The 6,881-nt window shown below is 41.2% G+C and overlaps 1 non-coding gene across 1 annotated transcript; it reads right to left on the bottom strand.

Annotated features, from left to right (window-relative positions):
* Positions 1-33: 33 nt before the first annotated feature.
* LOC112731067 (small nucleolar RNA R71) lies at positions 34-136 on the bottom strand. The gene has a single exon (XR_003166862.1). It is a non-coding gene; the product is annotated as a small nucleolar RNA R71 (small nucleolar RNA).
* Positions 137-6,881: the final 6,745 nt, after the last annotated feature.

Raw genomic sequence — 6,881 nt, 5'->3', positions numbered from 1 at the left:
TTAGCAAGATTCTACCCTCCTCAACGAATCAATAGGCTGAGAGCTGAGGTTCAAACCTTCAGGCAACAGATGGTGAGACTCTGTATGAAGCATGGGAGAGGTTCAAAGACTTAACAAGGAGGTGTCCACCTGACATGTTCAACGAATGGGTCCAGCTACACATTTTCTATGAAGGGCTCTCTTATGAGTCAAAGAAGGCAGTAGACCATTCATCTGGAGGGTCTTTGAACAAGAAGAAGACCATTAGGAAGCTATAATGTTATTGAAACAGTAGCAGAAAACGACTACTTCTATGCTTCCGAAAGAGGGAACACAAGAGGAGTGATGGAGCTAAACAATGTAGATGCTCTGTTGGCCCAAAACAAGCTCATTACCCACAGCTGCTGACCTCACCAAGAGATGGAGATGAACCAAGTAGCAGCAATCTCTACTTATCAACAACACAAGAAGGAGTAACAAGAACAGAAGGGAGTCAGGAGCAAGCCAACTACATTGGGAATTCACCAAGAAAAAACTATGATCCATATCCAAGACTTACAACCCTAGATGGAGAAATCACCCAAACTTTGGGTGGGGAAGTGAGCAAGATCAAAAAGACCAAGACGTACAACCTAAAATAATGCAGCCACAATCACCAGAGGACATCTCAACACCCCACAACAACACTCTCCACATACTTATCAATACCAAAACAGTACATCTGCTCCGAATCACTCATCAATTGATGACAAGCTCTCTAAGATTGAAACCTTCATCGAAGGAATATGCAGAGACATTCAAGACAGTAAAGCATTCAAGAGGAAGTGCAGTCAAACATGCAGAATCAAAATGCTGCCATCACAAAACTGGAGACACAAATCAGCTATCTTTTAAGCAGCTTCCGAACCATAATTTTTGCTATGATGCCCATTCAAGCAAAAGGGAGGAGTGTCAAGCTATCACACTTAGGAGTGGGAAGGAACTGAAGGAACATCCCCAAAAACCACTAGAAGAAAGCTCAATGAAAAGGAAGAGGAGCAAGATGGAATGTAACCCCCACGCCAAGTTTGCAGAAAGAAAAAAGATACCCCAACTCAACGTCTCAAGAGCTCCATACCCCCAGCTATTGAAGAAAAAGGAAGATGACAACCAGTTCTTGAGATTTTGGAAATCTTCAAGAAGCTACAAATCAACATACCATTTGCTGAAGCCATAGAACAAATGCCACTTTATGCCAAGTTTTTGAAGGAGCTAATGACTAAGAAGAGAAGCTGGAAGAACAATGAGACTGTGATACTAACTGAAGAGTGCAGTGCTATCATTCAGCATAAACTACCTCAGAAACTGAAGGATCCTGGGAGTTTTCAGATCCCTTGCATTATAGGAGAAATCACAGTAGAAAAGGCTCTTTGTGACTTAGGGGCCAGTATCAATTTGATGTCAGTAGCTATGATGAGAAAGATGAAAATTGAGGAGGCTAAACCAACAAAAATGGCTCTACAACTGGCAGACCGATGTTCAAATTCCCTCACGGGATAGTGGAGGATTTGCTAGTAAAAGTAGGAGATTTCATATTCCCAGCAGATTTGTGGTGCTGGACATGCAGGAAGACGCCAAAACCTCCATCATTTGGGAAGGCCATTCTGGCTACTGCTGGAGCTGTCATTGATGTTCAAAAGGGTGACCTCACCCTTAGATTACACAATAAAAGATGACATTCAATGTGTTCAAGGCCATGAGTTATCCACCAGAACAATTAGGGGAATGCATGAGGTTAGATGCACTTGAGGATGAAGTGCAGGAGAATTTTGAAGAAGATGAACCTGAAGAGAACGAGAGATTGGTGGAGGAAGAATCTGAATCAAGTGAAGAGGTAGCTACAACAGAAACACACATACCAGATGCACCAAAGGAAGGGAGCGAAAAACCAGAAGCACCCAAACTTGAACTCAAAGCATTGCCACCACTCTCAAATATGCATATCTAGGAGAAAATGAAAACTACCCAGTGATCATAAATTCATCCCTCAGTCAAGATCAAGAGGACGAGCTACTCAAGGTGCTGCGGGAGCATAAGGATGCCATTGGATGGACCTTGCTGACTTGAAGGGAATCAGTTCAGCCATATGCATGAATAAAATACTGTTGGAAGATGAGCCAAGCCATCCATTCAATCCCAAAGAAGGCTGAACCCAATCATGAAGGAAGTGGTACAGAAAGAGGTTATGAAGCTTTGGCAAGGAGGAGTCATATACCCAATTTCGGACAGCCCTTGGGTTAGCCCCATACATGTTGTACCAAAGAAGGGAGGGATCACTGTGGTTACCAATGAGAAGAACGAGCTCATACCTACAAGGACCGTCACAGGATGGCGGATGTGCATAGACTACAGGAAGCTCAATGAGGCTACACGAAAGGACCATTTTCCCCTTCCATTCATGGATCAGATGTTGGAAAGACTTGCAGGGCACGCTTATTATTGTTTTCTCGACGGTTATTCAGGATACAACGAAATAGTGGTTGATCCAAGAGACCAAGAGAAAACTCATTTACCTGTCGTATGGAGTGTTTGCCTATAGACGCATGCCATTTGGGTTATGTAATGCCCCTGCAACTTTCCAACGTTGCATGCTTTCTATCTTTTCAGATATGATAGAAAAATTCATTGAAGTTTTTATGGATGATTTCTCGGTATTCAGAGATTCTTTTCCTAGTTGCCTACATCACCTCGCCTTGGTATTGAAAAGTGCCAAGAGACCAATTTGGTCTTGAACTGGGAAAAATGCCACTTCATGGTGACAGGGGAATAGTCCTTGGTCACAAGTCTCTCACCAAGGCATTGAGGTTGATAGAGCTAAAGTGGAACTTATTGAAAAACTACCTCCACCCAGTGATGTCAAGGCAATTAGAAGTTTTTTAAGGCATGCTGGTTTTTACAGAAGATTTATTAAAGATTTTTCAAAGATAGCCAAGCCCTTAAGCAATCTCCTCGTATCTGACACACCATTCATCTTTGATGAAACTTGCATGCTAGCATTTGCACATTTGAAAATGAGGTTATCCTCTACTCCTATCATTTCCCCACCTGATTGGAACCTACCATTTGAATTGATGTGCGATGCATCTGATTTTGCAGTTGGGGCAGTGTTAGGACAAAGGAAAGATAACCTAGTTCGTGTAATATACTATGCTAGCAAAGTCCTTAATGAAACTCAAAGAAATTATACCACTACTGAAAAGGAGTTGCTAGCAATAGTTTTTACATTTGACAAATTTAGATCATACCTCATTGGTGCTAAAGTGATCGTTTTTACAGATCACACAGCACTTAAATATTTGTTTGCCAAGCAAGAATCGAAGCCAAGACTAATAAGGTGGATCTTACTGTTGCAGGAATTCGATATTAAAATCAGAGACAAGAAGGATTGGAGAACAAGGTGGCAGATCACTTATCTAGAATCCCTCATGATCAAGGTGGAGAAAATGATACAAGTGTTAACGAGCTCTTCCCTGATGAGCAGTTGATGACAGTTCATAAAGCACCATGGTTCGCAGATATTGCAAATTTCAAGGCAACTGGAGCATTACCACCAGGGATCAATAAACATCAAAAGAGGAAGCTCATGAATGATGCAAAATACTTTGTCTGGGACGAGCCATATCTCTTCAAGAAATGTTCAGATGGAATTCTTAGAAGATGTGTTCGGAAGAGGAAGGAGAGAAGTCCTGTGGAACTGCACGGTTCATGCTATGGCGGGCACTTTGGAGGGGACAGAACTGCAAAAAGGTGTTACAAAGCGGATTCTTTTGGCCCACTCTTTTCAAGGATGCCAAAGAGCTAGTAAAAAGTTGCAATGAATGCCAAAGATCTGGAAACCTGCCCAAAAGAAAGCCATGCCACAAAATTTCATCTTGGAACTTGAACTGTTTGATGTGTGGGGAATTGATTTCATGGGACCATTCCCAACCTCATATGCAAACAATTACATCCTGGTAGCAGTAGATTATGTTTCCAAGTGGGTAGAGGCTATTGCAACCCCAACTAATGATAACAAGGTAGTCATGAACTTTCTCAGGAAGAATATCTTTAGCCGGTTTGGAGTCCCAAGAGCCCTCATCAGTGATGGAGGGAGTCACTTTTGTAACAAACCACTAGAAGCTCTCCTCTTACGATATGGGGTAAAACACAAAGTAGCCACACCTTACCATCCTCAAACAAGTGGGCAAATTGAGATATCCAACAGAGAGCTGAAGAGGATCCTGGAAAAGACTGTGGGCGCATCTAGAAAGGATTGGTCGAAGAAGTTGGATGATGCTCTGTGAGCATACAGAACAGCATTCAAAACCCACTTGGAATGTCTCCACATCAATTAGTCTATGGGAAAGCTTGTCATTTACCACTGGAGCTGGAATATAAAGCTCTTTGGGCTATCAAGATACTAAATTTTGACAGCATTGCTGCTGGTGCAAAAAGAATCTTGCAGCTGCAAGAGATGGAGGAATTCAGGTCACAAGCCTATGAAAACACTAAGATGTATAAAGAGAAGGCAAAAAGAAAACATGACATGCACTTGGCACCCAGGAGTTTTGAAAAAGGGCAGCAGGTTCTCCTTTACAATTCTAAATTAAGGCTGTTCCCAGGAAAACTCAAGTCAAGGTGGTCCGGACCTTTCTTGGTTACAAAAGTATCACCATATGGCCATATCGAAATCACGGATGAAGGTTCCAAGAGGACTTTTACAGTGAATGGACAAAGACTCAAGCATTATCTGGGCAACATGGGGGAAGACCCAGAGTAAAGTACCATCTCAAATAATTAAGAACTCGTCGAGCTAGCGACGATAAAAGAGCGCTCTGTTGGGAGGCAACCCAACCTCAGGTAGTTTCAATTTCATCCTTATTTCAATAAAGTCACAAGTGGTTTCCCCTGTATTGAAAGGAGCTAAGTTTGGTGTTCCACACCAGAACAATCTAAGAGTGATGGTGTAATTCTAAGTTTGGTGTTCACTAAAGAACATTGGTTAGAATTACACCCCACTCCCAAAGAACATTGCTAGCTCCATCCAACCAAGAGAAACCACTTAGGTGTAGTTAGACTATAGGTGATCATTGCTTTGTTGATAACAAGATATGAGGGTCTCTGCATATATGCAATGTTGTGCACTGGGCAAAGAACTAAGTTTGGTGTTCACACACCAAACTGAGTTCAAGAGGCACAAGCATACATATAAGCTAACTATGTCTCAAGTGCTTTGGGAACAAGCAACTTCCAGTGACCTTGTAGGAATCTTATAAGGAAGTGGTGCACCTTCACCCAAAAAAGCGAGGCAACAAAACTAGGAGGATGACAAAGAGAGGGGGACCAGAGATCATCACCCGAAGGTTGTATTGTTACCTGATTCCATTGTACTTAGAATTGTTGAAAGTTGGAGGTCCGAATTGCACTTTTGATTTGTAGTTACTTGCAGTTGAACTCTTTTTAAAATTCTGTCTTTTAAAGTTTTCCTTCTGAATAAGTCCATGATTTCTGGTCTTTATGTCACTGCATCATTCCCTTATTTACTTGTAAGCTTATCCCTTTTTATCAAATGAAGAAGAGAATGTTTATATTTGTAAAAGACCAGAGTGGAGTTTATATTGTGGAAGTACATTCATGAATCTTTGGGGTAGTCATAAGTTAGCTAAGTTGGTTCAACCACAAGGCTAGGAAGACAACTATCTATCCTGAATACTTTGCTTTGGATACACTCATGAGACTAAGTTAATAACAAGATCCTAAGAAGAGAAAAGGGAAAGAACAATGGAAGTGAAAAACAGAAGAAAAGAGTAAGCAATAAGGCTAGGCATCAATGGTTTTAATCTTGAGGCAAGTGTCTGTGGTGCTCCTGTGTGAGGGATCTACTTGGATGAATAAGCTCTTAGGTGTGCCTTATCACTTGGTAACTTAGGTTAACTAACTCGGGATTATCAGCTGAAAGTCCACTATCAAGAGTAACCTTCACTACAGAACACTTAGTAACCCAAAGAGGTGCTAGAAACCAAGGTCTCAAGAAAAGAAAATAAATAAACTAACTGCCTGTAGTGTGTATGTATGGGGGATAGGCTTGAGGGAGTAAGTCCTTAGGGGTGTCTCAACACCTAGCACCTTGAACCAACTGGTTCGGGAGTGTTGGCTGGAAGCTTATCTTAAAGAGTTGCCCCCTTACAGAGCACCTAGCCTAAATAACACAAACAACCCTTGTAATAACAATAAAAGGATCAATGAATAAAAGTCTCATGGGATATGAACAAAGTGGGTGTTTTAGGATAGAATAAAGGTCTGAAAGCCAGTAATGGAATGAACCTAAGTTGCTATGCATGAAACCACCATAAAATTAGTAATATGACTTCCACAAGGATGACTCATTCCTCTGGATATTCCATTCATCATTCTCTTGTTCCAGTACTTGCTTAGGGACAAGCAAGCTTTAAGTTTGGTGTTGTGATGCCAGGGCATTTTGGCCAGTTTCACTGACCTTTTCTTTACTGTTTTTAGGTTAGTTTCATGCATTTCTTTAGGAAATAAGTTAGTTTTGGGTAAATATTCACTTATGCCTTGACTCAAGCATACATTGTGCATTTTACATGATTTCATGAGGATTTTGCATAAGTTTAATGACAAATATTATGTTGCATTAGTCATGACTTGGACTAGAGCTTTGATGCACTTTGTTGCTTGATTTCAGGACCAAAAAGGAGCAAGAAAAGGGGAGGTAACTTGCAAAGATTAATGAGAAAAGTGATTGCCAATAACACTCTCAAAAAGCCATCAATGCCCACGTTAGAGAGTCACGTTAACCAAGTTAACGTGAACTCTAACGTGGAGAAAAGAAGTTGAGCCAACGTTAGTGACACTCAACATTG

Source organism: Arachis hypogaea, chromosome 12 (assembly GCF_003086295.3).
Source record: "Arachis hypogaea cultivar Tifrunner chromosome 12, arahy.Tifrunner.gnm2.J5K5, whole genome shotgun sequence".
Lineage (NCBI taxonomy): Eukaryota > Viridiplantae > Streptophyta > Magnoliopsida > Fabales > Fabaceae > Arachis > Arachis hypogaea.
This window is presented reverse-complemented; position numbering and strand designations above follow the sequence as displayed.